A 13,261-nucleotide genomic window follows, 5' to 3' on the forward strand; every position below is an offset into this window, starting at 1 on the left:
ACCAGCGTAGAGATTGCATTCCCACCCAAAGCCTAACCAACTCACCCAATGACTTTCTTAGCTGGCTGACCCAACCTCTGGCCCTCAGAACAATCTTCCTGTCTACACCAATGTCAACAACTCTGCTTGATGCCCTTTAACTGTCACATCCCCCCACATTCCTCTAGCTGCCTTCACTAGCATCTACCTATGTCACATCAGATGCAGCCTTCTAATTTCCATTTCACGTCCCAACATTTTCAGGGACATCTTCGAACATGAAATGGAAAGCTTGAAGCCTAATTTTTCTCAGGAGGAAAAAATGAGAAAAACTCAGACTATTTCTCAAATCGAAAATGGTTCAATTTCCACCAACTGCATATATACAGTGTAAAAGTGCCCTACCCATACATCTCACCAAAAACATAAATATTGGTACAGCAAATAGACCTCGCTCTTCAGTGGCATTACTCAACATTCTGGCTTTGCCAATGTTCATTTTGCAACGCTGTTCCATTTCAACAGAAAGGAAATATATGATTATTGACTAGTGTGGAAGAGCAGTGGCAAAAACAAAAAAGAATCTCTGCAGTGTAATGACGTATACAAGCATATGTGTCCCCAGACATGTGCATTTGTGTCATAACGCGGCAGCCGTTTCTTTAACTTTTACTTTACCTTTTTAAGATGGTAAAACAAATCCTGCAGTGGTATTTTAAAATATGTGTGCAAAAATTAATCAAACTTAAGTGACAGACTAGTATGAAATTACACGGCCGAGGCCTCCACAAATTAAAAAATATATATTTTGTTTTCATGTAAAAACACCACAGGAAGAGGGGTCACAGAGGAGCAGGTGGTGAGAGAAATCCAACACTGTAGCTGGTGCATTATGGAGTTGGGGGTGAGGGAACAACAGAGGAAATTATGAACATTGGTAAATACAAATAAAATTGTGGGCAGTGGAAATAATGGATGAGATTTGGGAAAGCAGTAAGAGGAGCCAGATGAGGACAGAATATGAGGTGCAAAGTTGGCACTGAGAAGAGAGCAAGAAAACACATGCACCGCCATGGAGTGATGAAAACAAAAAAAGTTGTTCTTTAGTGTGTAGCTGGGGAATGATAGAAGCAAAGAAACTATGGGGCATATTTATACTCTGCTTGCGCCGAATGTGCGTCAAAAATTTTTGACGCACATTCGGCGCAAACCCTGCCCCGTATTTATACTTTGACGCCCAACCCCATCGACGTCAAAATCCCACCATGTGCGTCATTTTTTGGAAGGGGGAACCTGCCTTGCGTTAATTATATGCAATGTAGGCGTTCCCTTCCAAAAAATGACTTTAGGGCCTGTGCGCTTTATTTATACTCTGGTGTCATTTTGACACACAGGAGGGGGTGGGCCTTAAAAAATGGAGCACAGCCTGATGGGCACCGTTTTTTAACACCTGGGTCTGGGCAGGCGTTAAGGGACCTGTGGGTTCGGAAGGAGCCCTGAGGTCCTCTCCCCTGCCCCCAGGGACACCCCCTGCTACCCTTGGCCACCCCAGGAGGACACCCAAGGATGGAGGGACCCATCCCAGGGAAGGAAAGGTAAGTTCTGGTAAGTATTTTTTTATATTTTTTTAAGTGGCAAAGGGGGGCCTGATTTGGGCCCCCGTACATGCCACTATGCCCAATGACCATGCCCAGGGGACATAAGTCCCCTGGGCATGGTCATTGGGCAAGGGGGCATGGCTCCTGTCTTTGCTATGACAGGAGTCCTGTCAATGGAGGTTGGGTGTAAAAAAAAATGGCGTAAGTCCGGTTTGAGGCCTGATTTTTGCCTCAGACCTGACTTGCACCATTTTTTGACGCACAACCCCCATTTTCCCATACGCCGGCGCTGCCTGGTGTGAGTCATTTTTTTTTATACGTATCAGTCAGCAGCGCCGGCTAACGTCATTCCATAAATAAGGCGCCCGCATGGCGCGTTGGAATGGCGTTAGCCGTCGGTAAAATTTTTGACGCACAACTGCGATGGCGCAGTTGTGCGTCAAAAAGTATAAATATGGCCCTCTGTTTCAGGGGAGGGACAAACAAAAAAATGTAAGGAAAGTCATCAGCAAACGAGATTGACAAAAGAGGTAAGGGTCTGATTTACTTTTTGTCAGACAAGTTACTCCATCACAATGGTGACGGATTTGACACCCACCGAAATCTAAATCACATAGGATATAATGTGATTAAGATTTCAGCAGACAGGATATCCGTCACCATTGTGAAGGAGTAACTCGTCTGCCAATATCTAAATCAGGCCCTACATCAATAGTAAGGAACTGGCTGACTCAAACCCACTGTAAATGTTAGTATTGTCCACAGCAGGTCTTTGACAACAGACAGTTAAATGCTGTCTATAGGCGAGAGCTAAAAAAACTTTGTCAAAATGGAAATGTAATTGCATTGGTGTGAGAACCTCTTTAGTCAGCCATCAAAGCCCAATTGATCATCACAATGCAAATTCCTAAGTTATTTTGCAGATGTTGTGGACTTATTATTGAGGACAATGAGGCAAACTCTGGAAGAGATTAGCCACTCTTGCAAATCAGAGAGCTCTGTATGGAAAGCAGCCTTTTTGATAATTCTTTGTTGAAAATCTGGCAAATTACATGGTCATACAGCCTCATTGCTTTAAGTACTTTAATATTGCTGGGTCAACTCTTAGAAAATATTGAAGCTTTTGGGGTACTTTTGTGGAATAAGAACTAGAATCATGTGTTGATCTCTGAGTCCTCTCCAACTAGAGGAGCAGCAGCACTGCTGCTTCCCGGCAGGATCTCCGATTGCTTATAATAGAGGGTATAGCAGCCTGCTATCTGTGGGCATACAACCATCTGCATAGAAGTGTTACATGTTATTAACCCGCTATAACGTCTCTTGATCACACTGTACCCAAAGCCTTTGAAAGCACTTCAGAGAAAAGGAAGGAAGATAAAATAATCACATTAGCATATAGTTTTTGAGGCAATATAGAATGTGGAAAGATAACTCCATCTACCACTTTAGTCCAAATGACAAAATGGATAACAGAATTAGCAAAATGTCAGCCGCATGACATAAAATGAAAACATATTATTCTAAATGCATTGTAATTGCCTGAATACAGTGTAATTGTGTAAGGATCACACAATGGCAGTCAGTTTCATAAGTGAGAACCACAGGTATCCTTTGCTCATTCTATCATTCTGCAAAGTGACATTGCCTAAAGCATAGATCATTGAAATTCAGACACTTTATACAGAGTAAATTGTAGGCATTAGGCATACAGGAAATGTATTAAAATGAAAAATAATGCCAATCTCTAGGATACTGTGCTAAGCCTTGCTATGTCCGTCGATGATGCGATGAGTTATATTAAAATAAAGGAGGAAATAATATGAATTAATGCAATATAGTACAAAATGTGCACAAAGGATAATGTTTATTGGTTAGAAGACATTATTGATTTTTCACAGTTATGATTAAATTCTACTTCCTTTGGAAAGGTTTTTAGAATTAAAAGGAGAATTTTGCGGTGTGTAAAATTTTTATGTAATTATCAGGACTAGCTATTCTGTCATGAATCGTCTTTTTATGTGTTTTTATATTTGTCGTGTTTTGTATATGAATTATTTTTTTAACACAGTTTTATTGTGTTTTTAAATGTTACATTGATGATGTTTTTGGTGAGAAATGATTTTCCAAGTGGCACGTGACTATCCTAACACAACTAGAAAGTGAAACAACTTATTAGAATAAATAATTTTTCTTACTTTCCCAAGCACATTAATCTTTGATGCATTATTTGTTTGGGCTCTCAACACTGTACCCAAAGAGATACGTAACCTTTCTTCCACTGTTTACATCTCAAACGTGCAGAGTCACTGGATGATATATTAGATGCGCACGTTGTATGCACCTATTTCTTACACCTAAGTCCTCACAGCTTCCACCAGTTTATAAAACAATAGTGCATGGGTTTGGGAAAGGACTTTTCATTGCATCGTCTGCATGAGAAATTTGATCATTCTTGGATAGGACTGGCCCGGGAGCTACAAAGTGCCCTCAGAGAATGTTTCTGAACAAAACCTAAATTGCAGTGTAGAGCCACTTTTCTTGTGCCCTTTACCGCCCCCCTACTGCCACCATGTGTGCCGTATTTAAAATATGGTGCATCATGGCACAGGGTAGGGGGCAACAGCATAATTTTTTATGATGCACCATGAGCACCATCCATTCCGGCTCACCCGCCGACCCCTGCCCTCACCATGTCTTCAATGAAGCCAACCAAATGATCGCCCCCAGCTCCGTGCCATCATCAACAGCTCCTTTGAGAGCGCCACCTTCCAAGAGAGCTGGAAACACGCCAAAGTCAACGCCCAGCTCAAAAAACCCAAGGCCGACCCAGAAGACCTCAAGAATTACCGACCCATCTCCCTACTCCCCTTGCCATCGAAGGTCATTGAGAAGATAGTTAACAGCCAACTATCTCGCTTTGTGGAGGACAACAGCCTACTCAACATCTCTCAATCCGGCTTCCACAAGAACCACAGCACCGAGACCTCTCTCATCGCTGCTACCGACGACATCAGGCTCACGCTCGACAAAGGTGAAACCGTGGCCCTCATCCTCCTTGACCTTTCAGCAGCCTTCAACACCGTCTGTCACCACACACTTTGCACATGCCTCCACAACGCTGGAATCCATCACAAGGCCCTGGACTGGATCAAAAGCCACCAAGACCATCTGCGGAGTACCCCAAGGATCCTCTCTCAGCCCCACCATTTTCAACGTCTATATGGTGCCGTCCGCCAACATCGTCCGTTCCCACGGCCTTAACATCGTTTCCTAAGCGGACGACACACAACTGATCCTCTCTCTCACGAAGGACCCTGCCACCGCCAAGACCAACCTCCACAATGGACTGCGTGCCATCGCCAATTGGATGGAGGCAAGCCGCCTCAAACTGAACTCAGTTAAGCCCGAGATCATCGTCTTCGGCCCCAACAAATGAGCATGGGACGACTCCTGGTGGCCTGCTACTCTAGGAGCACCTCCAACTCCCACCACCAACGCATGCAACCTCGGCTTCATATTGGACTCATCGCTCACTATGACCCAGTAAGTCAATGCCATCTCATCCTCATGTTTGAACACCCTCCGCATGCTTCACAAGACCTTCAGATGGATCTCCATTGATACCAGAAGAACGGTCACCCACGTCCGTGTTAACAGTAGACTGGACTACAGTAATGCACTCTACGCGGGAACAACAGCCAAGCTCCAGAGAAAACTTCAGCGCATTCAGAACGCCTCAGCACGACTCATCCTTAACCTCCCTCACACTAACACATCTCAGCCCACTTCAGAGACCTCCACTGGCTCCCCATCAACAAAAGGATCATCTTCAAACTCCTGATCCACGCCCACAAGGCTCTCCACAACGCCGGCCCTGCCTACCTCAATGAGCGTCTCAACTTCCACGTTTCAACACGCCATCTCCTCTCTGCCAACCTCGCCCTCGCCACCATCCCCTGCATCCACCGTACCACAGCCGGCAGCAGATCATTCTCCCACCTCACCGCCAAGACCTGGAACTCCCTCCCTGTCAACCTACGTCTTACCCAGGACCTTCCGACCTTCAGGAAGCATCTCAAGACCTGGCTTTTTGAGCAGTAGCACCCTCTCCCCCCAGCACCTTGCGACCCTTCCGGGTGAGTAGCGCGCTTAACAAATGACTGATTGTTTGATTATGACACTATTGATGTACTCTGCAGGAGTAGAGCCAAAATGTTGGTGCTACTCCTGCAGAGTACATGGGGGCCCATTGTAAACAATGGTGTGCCCCCTATTAATGCCTGCTCTGAGCAGGCGTTAAAAGTGCTGAAAAAAATGAAGCAAGGAAATCTGTTAGATTTCCTTGTGCCTTTTTTGCAGCCCCTCTAATGGGGCAACACCCCCTTTGCATACATTATGCCTGCCACAGGCATAAAACAGCCCAAAGGGCTACAAACTGGTGCCATGCGTGCATTGTGCCACTTTGTAAATATGGCGTAGGGATTTTGGCTTCGTTGGGCCACATTAGCGTCAAAATAAATTACACAAATGTGGTGCAAGGAGGCACTAGGGGCTCTTAAATATGCCCCTTAAAGACTTGTTTACAGTGTGGCCAATGCAGCATATATACTATATAATACTAGGCGTCCTGCATTCACCACACTCGCTTTTTCCCGACCCATTTAGAGGTGTGAAAATCATTTTGCTTTTGATTGCAAAGCCTCTGCTGGCTCTCCTCCTGGAAACATTTCCCCAGTGACACACTTGCCACTGGACCAGTAAGAAGTACTTAAAAATGTCACCTACTTAGGATGGGCCTGCTAAAGATGGAATTCCTACCTAGGTCTCAGTTGCAAGGTATGCTGGACCTGGCAGAAAATACTGAGCAATGATTCTCAGTCCCTGGGAGAAAACACCCAGCACATCAGTACAATTGCTAAATTGGTTCAAAGAAACAACGGCACAATATTGGGGGTTTACTTCCGTAAAATCCCAAGAGGGCCCCAAAGGCATGGCAGCATGGGTGACTTACATTATTGTGCAGTGTTTCCACAGTGTTATAGGTAGCACTTTCTTTGAAAATGCCCCAGTAGAGAAGTGGCGAACTCTCACTTTGACAGATTGGCTGACATGTGGCTAGCTGAGATGGGGTTCCTTTCAAAGTAGAGGTTTAGCAGTCCTTTAGCCAAAATTGAAATCATCTTTTTGGTTCCTTTTAGTCATTAATAACAAATTTCTCTTACCTGTTTTTTGATAAATATGATACATCCTTTGTATCACCATCTGACTCGCACATTTACTTTAATGGAACACTAAGTTCATTCTTTGTGTATGCCCCTTTTTCCTTGATTTAAGACAATACTCAGTATATCTTGATCAAAGGACTGCTTTCTCTGTCATTCCTTAGGATTGACGCTAGAATTCTAAGTAAAGAATCTTTAGCAATTTTCCATGGTGTGGTAGATGGGAAGCTGGGTAGCTGTCTAAAGGAAAAGCTAAAAGAAGAACATCAGCCCTGTGTGATGTATGAACACCATGATGTCATTTAATATGTCATACTATGCCAGATGAAAGGAACTCATCATTTTACTCTGTGGGGTGCAGTGTGTGGTTTTACTCTGTGGGGTGCAGTGTGTGGGCTAAGAGCAGTTCATGTTGAGCAGTTTGCTTCCTCTTCAGGATCTGTTTGCTGGTGGTGTGATGTTATAGCTCATGGGTCATCCTAGTAGTGAGGGTGATGAGTAGAGCACTAACCCAAGATAAACGTAAAAGTGTGTCTCTGCCCATTTCTTCTCAGTGACACGCACTTTGAAATATACACTCATCCTTGTCTTGTCTCTTCTGATTCCTTCTAGAGAGCTAACCTGGGATGAATGTTAAAGAGTGTCTCTGCTCATTTCTTCTCAGTGATATGCACACTCATCCCTGGCCACATGCAGTGACACTGTATGTTTATGGTTTTCTCAGTGACACTGAAATATATATTCATCCTTGGAGGGTCTCAGCTGATTTGTGTCTCTGCTGATTTCTTCCCAGTGAAACACACACTTATGTTTGCACTCTCATCATTAGTCTCTTCCATTGACACGCAGACTAGGAGTGCAAATAATAACCTGCACCATAATATTTGAAGCATGTCTCAGCTACTTTGCCTTTGACAATACACAGTGACATGCACATTTGTTTGAGGGAAATAAACAAATGTACTATGAAGTTGTATTGACTACCTGAAATGTCTCTGTCTGCCTTACTGTGATTTGTTTTTAACTCTTGTCAGGAGTTGCAGGCCGGAATGTCTTCAATTTGCTATTTACACCTACTACTTATTGGTTAAAATGTATTAATGTGGTTTGTAGTATATAAATGTTGCTGTTTTTTTAGTTTGTATTTTAGTCACAACAAACATCTATGTCCCTGGGGTGGGCTATCCTGGAAATAGAAGGAGCTAGCCCTGGTGTGTGGCGGTCTCCAGGGCCATCTATGGCTCCTCGAGGGGGGCAATGCGTCCCCCACCAACAACAAGAGCCCCAGGAAGGCGGTGGTCCCTCAGGCTAAGGATGTCTGAAACAAACACCCTATGACTATTTTTAATATAGCCCTGGGGAGGTGGTGGTCCCCAGGGTTGAGGGGGCTGCTTGCCCCCCCACATATTTTCAGCATCACCCTGGTGAGGTTGCAGTTCCTGGGGCTACCGTGGGGCTGATCAACCATCTGATCCTTTAAAACAATGCCGCAGGGACTTGGTCCACCTGGGGTCTTTAAAAACGTGAAGCGCGGGTGCCCATGCTTCTTTTTTTAAAACATTTGGGTGGATCCGCGGATCCACTGTGACTCAAAGAAAATGCTTTTTAGTCCTGGGGGTGGAGGGGCCCTCTGGGACCACACCACCAGACACAAGTGGTTAGGGCATCTGTACCCTGGCCCCTTTTCTTTTTTTTTTACACTTTTGTCTGGGACTTGGCTCATGCCAAGTCCCACCATGGCTGCCAACACTTCCTTGCTGAAGAGTTGACAGCCAACCAGATCTCAGCACAAGATCGGGATGGGTCGCAAATCCTTTGTGCCCCTATATATACAAAGTTGGATTTCCTTTAAGTTCTCAAAAACTACTGAACGGATTTACACCAAATAACACATGCATTTGCAATGCAAATGGGTAATGGGTTTGCTGGGGTTAGAGCTATTAGCGTTTGTAAATTCCTAACTGGACTTTTCTTGCCACATGAATTGAAAATGAAAAGTAAAACACTTGACATAAGCATAAGTTGTCTAGAAAGGATCCCAGCTGGGATGAAAGGCAAACCGAAACCAGAGAAGGGGCCATCACATGCTCTAACAGGAGAAAGTGTGACATAGTGTGAAGGCAAACAAAAATGTTCACTTAGTGAAATTGCCAGGGAGCTGAGCACACAAAGGATGGACATTTCACAAAATACCCCAAAGAAAATGAAGGATTTTAGACAAGCATAACAAAGAATGAATAGCAATAGTGGGCGTGGTTAAAAGCCCACAGAGAGATAACAAGAGGCCAAAACACTTGCGCGTTGGACCCTAAAAAAAGGGCTCTTACTGGACCAAGAACTACCTTTTTATCAAACTTGGTGTGATTTTATCCAGTGGTTTTGGCGATATCGCTGTTCACTTTTACCTATGGGAATTAACATTGGAAACACTCTAAATGTCACCCCCTTGATCTCACCCCTGCTTCACGGGTCACCCCGAAACATTCTAGGCAGTAGCTCACATGACTGTCAAATTTTTGGGAAATTTTCGTTAATAATTATTAAGCAGTGCCAAAGATATAGATATCGTATAACTACCTACATATATACCTATATATATATATATATATTGCAGAATATTACTGCACCTCCCTTCTTCCTTACTAGTCCTGGGACACTACCTTTGAAATGGCAAAAGTGGAAGAAGCTTTTTTAGAGGTATGCAAAGGTTTGTGGTGTGAGTACAGAGAGGAAAACGTCTCTTCTTATTACTGTTTAGGCTCTGAAGGCCAGGAGATTTCTCAGTCTGAATCGGATGGCTTGAGTGAGTATGAGTTGTGCTTCAAAAAGTTGGATAATCACTTCATACCTAAAGTGAGTAATGTTCTTGAAAATACAATTTTGCAAGGAGGTTTCAAAAGGAAGGGGATTCTACAGAGGTTTCTTTGACTCAGTTAAGGAGATGTCCTTCCTCTTGTAATTTGTTAGGTTAATAGTTGAACGGTACATGATCAGTTCATGGTAGGATGCAATATTGAAAGAGTAAGAGAAGAGCTGTGGTTAAAAAATAAGCCTACTCTTGAGGAGGTCTTGTTGGTTGCAAAATGAGGGGAACATTCTATTGAGTGTGTTGAAGTGATTAAGAAAGAGAAGGAACAAAGTGTGAGTGTAATGAAGGAAAATTTCAAGAAAATTAACGCAAAGCAGGAAGACTGGGTTGTAAAGAGTAAGCTCGTAGGATGCAGATGTTTTAGATGTGACAAAGCTGGTCATCTGGCCAAGGATAAAATGAGTCCAGCCTTATAAGCTGTTTGTATGAGGAAGAAGGGACATTTTGCGATGGTGTGCAAGATGTAGGAATTCAAACCTAATGTTTAAAAAGTGGGTGTGGATTACAATCAGGAGTATGACGGTCCTGTGTTTGAGTGTGGGCAAATTGTCCTAAATATAGATAGTGAAGGTAAAGGTAGATTAAGCGCTGTGGGTACAACATTAGTTGAAGGTGAACCTATTAAGGTATTGTTTGATGCAGAGGTAAAAATCACTATAATTTTGGACAAATTCTATTGCAGTAAATTGCAAAGTAAAGTCAGTTTATTCAAACTGAATATCGACAGTGCGCATATGGGGTGAACCCATAAATTTACATGGTTATTTCAGAGGACTAACTGAGTATAAGCAACATTTGGTTTCAGGAAAACTATATGTGCCTAATAAAGGGGATAGTATAATTAGTTGGATACCTAAAGGTGATCTGGAAGCCTTGTTAGATCTCAGCAGTGACTCATCTATTTCTTTAAAAGAAAAGAGTGAGCTCTGTTGCGTTGATGCTATGTCTGATAATGAAGTGTTGAACCAACTTAAACATGATTTCCAAAAGTTTTCCAGAAAGGAACTAGGGGCCACATGTACGTAGGTTCAGATTAGAGAGTCGCAAATTGCGAGTCAGAGGGACTCGCAATTTGTGAGTCGCCAATCCGAATGTAGGATGATGTCCTTGACACCATTTGTGATTCGCAAGGGGGTCGCAAATGCCCACCTCATGAATATTCATGAGGTAGGTTGCAATTTGCGACCCTCTTGGGAATGACAGCCTTCACAGGGATGGTGGCCTGCTGGAGACAGCAGACCACCATGTCTGTGACTGCTTCTCAATAAAGCAGCTTTTTTTTTGTAATGCAGCCCGCTTTCCTTAAAGCTGCATTACAAAAACAAAAACTGAAATGTGTTTGTTTCATTTTTACAGAGCAGGCAGCAGTCCGTAGGACCACTGCCTGCTCTGAAAAAATGTTTACAGTGACATTCACAATGGGGAAGGGGTCCCATGGAGACCCCTTCCTTTTGTGAATGGGTTAGCACCCATTTGAAATGGGTGCAAACTGCGATTGTTTTGCGACCGCGTTCGCGGTCACAAAACAATCCTACATTGCACTGCAAGTCGCAATTAGGAAGGGAACACCCTTTCCTAATTGCAAGTCGCAAACCCGTTTTGCGATTCGGTAACCAGGTTACTGAATCGCAAAACGGGGTTTGTTCATCGCGATGTGCTTTTTGCATGTCGCAAACAGCCAAATTAGCTGTTTGCGACGTGCAAAAAGCTTAGTACATGTGGCCCTTGGCTACTTGGTAAACAATAAGCATGAAATTTGCCTAGTTTCTGGAGCTCAACCAGTGTGTTGTAAAGTAAGGAATGTTCATTCAGCTCTCAGGGAGGACACGCTGGAGGAAATTAGGAAACTCAAAGAGGGTTGAATAACAGAAAAGTTAAGGAAACTGTCTATCTGGCAACTGTTGTGGCCGCTAGGAAATTCCGTGGAAGTCAATGCTTATGCATGGACTTGAGGCATCTAAAGAAAAATGTAATTGTGGACAATATCCTCTTCCAAACATTACAGAATTGTTGTTGTTGCTGGGTGGGGAAAGGTTATTTAGTACCATAGATCTCACTTCAGCTTATCACCAGATTTAATTATAATAGTTTCCACAAGATTACACTGCTTTCACAACACCATCTGGGATATTTAGGTTTGTCAGGCTGACTTTTGGATTAGTGTCCATAGCCTCAGTGATTCAGCATGTTATGGGAACGGGTTCAAGAGGAGTTGAAGCGGGTTGCTTCTATCAAGATGACATACTGGTTTTCGGTAGAGATTCTGAGGCACTCAATACTCACTTGAGGGAAGTGTTGAGAAGATTAAGTGACTGCAAGTTCTCAATAAAACCAGAGAAATGCAGGTTTGGTGCTAAAAACTATCAATTATTTACAACATAAATTACTGGAGAGGGGATAATTACTACATCTGATTTGGTTGACACAATCCAGCACATGAGCTCACCTTCATCTCCTGAGGAACTGATGAAATTATTGGGAATGCTAGAATACTACAGCAAATTAATAAAATAATTTGCTGAATTGAATGTCATTATGAGACTTCACTTGAGGGAAGGTGTTGAGTTTAACTTGGATGACATTTGTGAGAGAGAATTCTTGGAGTTAAAAAAGCACCTCAGTACAGCTCCTAAATTAAAACCTTTGGACCCTAAGAAAAGAGCTATAATAACAATGGATGCCAGCCTGAAAGAACTGGGGGTGGTGCTACAACAAAGGAGGAAGGATGGAGAAAATACCATTCTGTTTTGCTCACACTGGTTAAAGGATGATGAGTCTAGTTACTCAGTTATAGAGAGGGAAGCACTTGTGTGTACTAGGCAGTGAAGAAAATAAAGAAATTCTTGAAGGGCTCTGATTTGAAATTAGCACCTATCACAAACCTCTTTGTGAAGTTTCCAAAAAGAAAGGGGTGGATTTGGTGAATATACAACTGTGTAATTACTCTACACAAGTACAAGTTTAATATAAAATACTTACCTGGAGTGAAAATGGAATAGCTGACATACTTTCCAGGCTGATTCCTAAAGGAGTTCATGCACCAGATGTAGATGATCAGCAGGATGATGAAACTGAATGTGTATGTGCAGTGGAAGGCAATATAATTTCGGGGAAAGGTGGCACGTGGAGTTAAACTCTGACAAGGTACTTGATTAAGTGGTAGACCTAATACAGAAATGGTGGTTGAGTAAAAGGAAGGGGTCTAATGATTGTAAAGCTTATTGATGTGAAGGCTGAATTGTTTACTTCTAGTGACTTAAGGCCTGATTTAAGGAAAGAGGGGCTGCACCGAGTACAGCACCACTTTCCTTGCACCCCTTAGCATCCGCTTAACACCACTATGTGTGTGCCGTATCTAAGATACGGTGCACCATTGCGGTAGTTAGGGAACTAGCATCAGAAATCTTTTTGTTAGTTCGCCTGAGCAGGAGTTGAAAATGCCGACACAAATGATGCGAAGAAATCTCTAAGATTGTACCATTTTTCCAGCCCCCTAAAAGGGGAATGCATCCTTTGCATACATTATGCCTGGAGCAGGCATAATGATGTGCAAAGGGTTAGAAAGCAGTGCAATGCATGCTCTGCACCAATTG

Source organism: Pleurodeles waltl, chromosome 2_2 (assembly GCF_031143425.1).
Source record: "Pleurodeles waltl isolate 20211129_DDA chromosome 2_2, aPleWal1.hap1.20221129, whole genome shotgun sequence".
In the NCBI taxonomy this organism is placed as follows: domain Eukaryota; kingdom Metazoa; phylum Chordata; class Amphibia; order Caudata; family Salamandridae; genus Pleurodeles; species Pleurodeles waltl.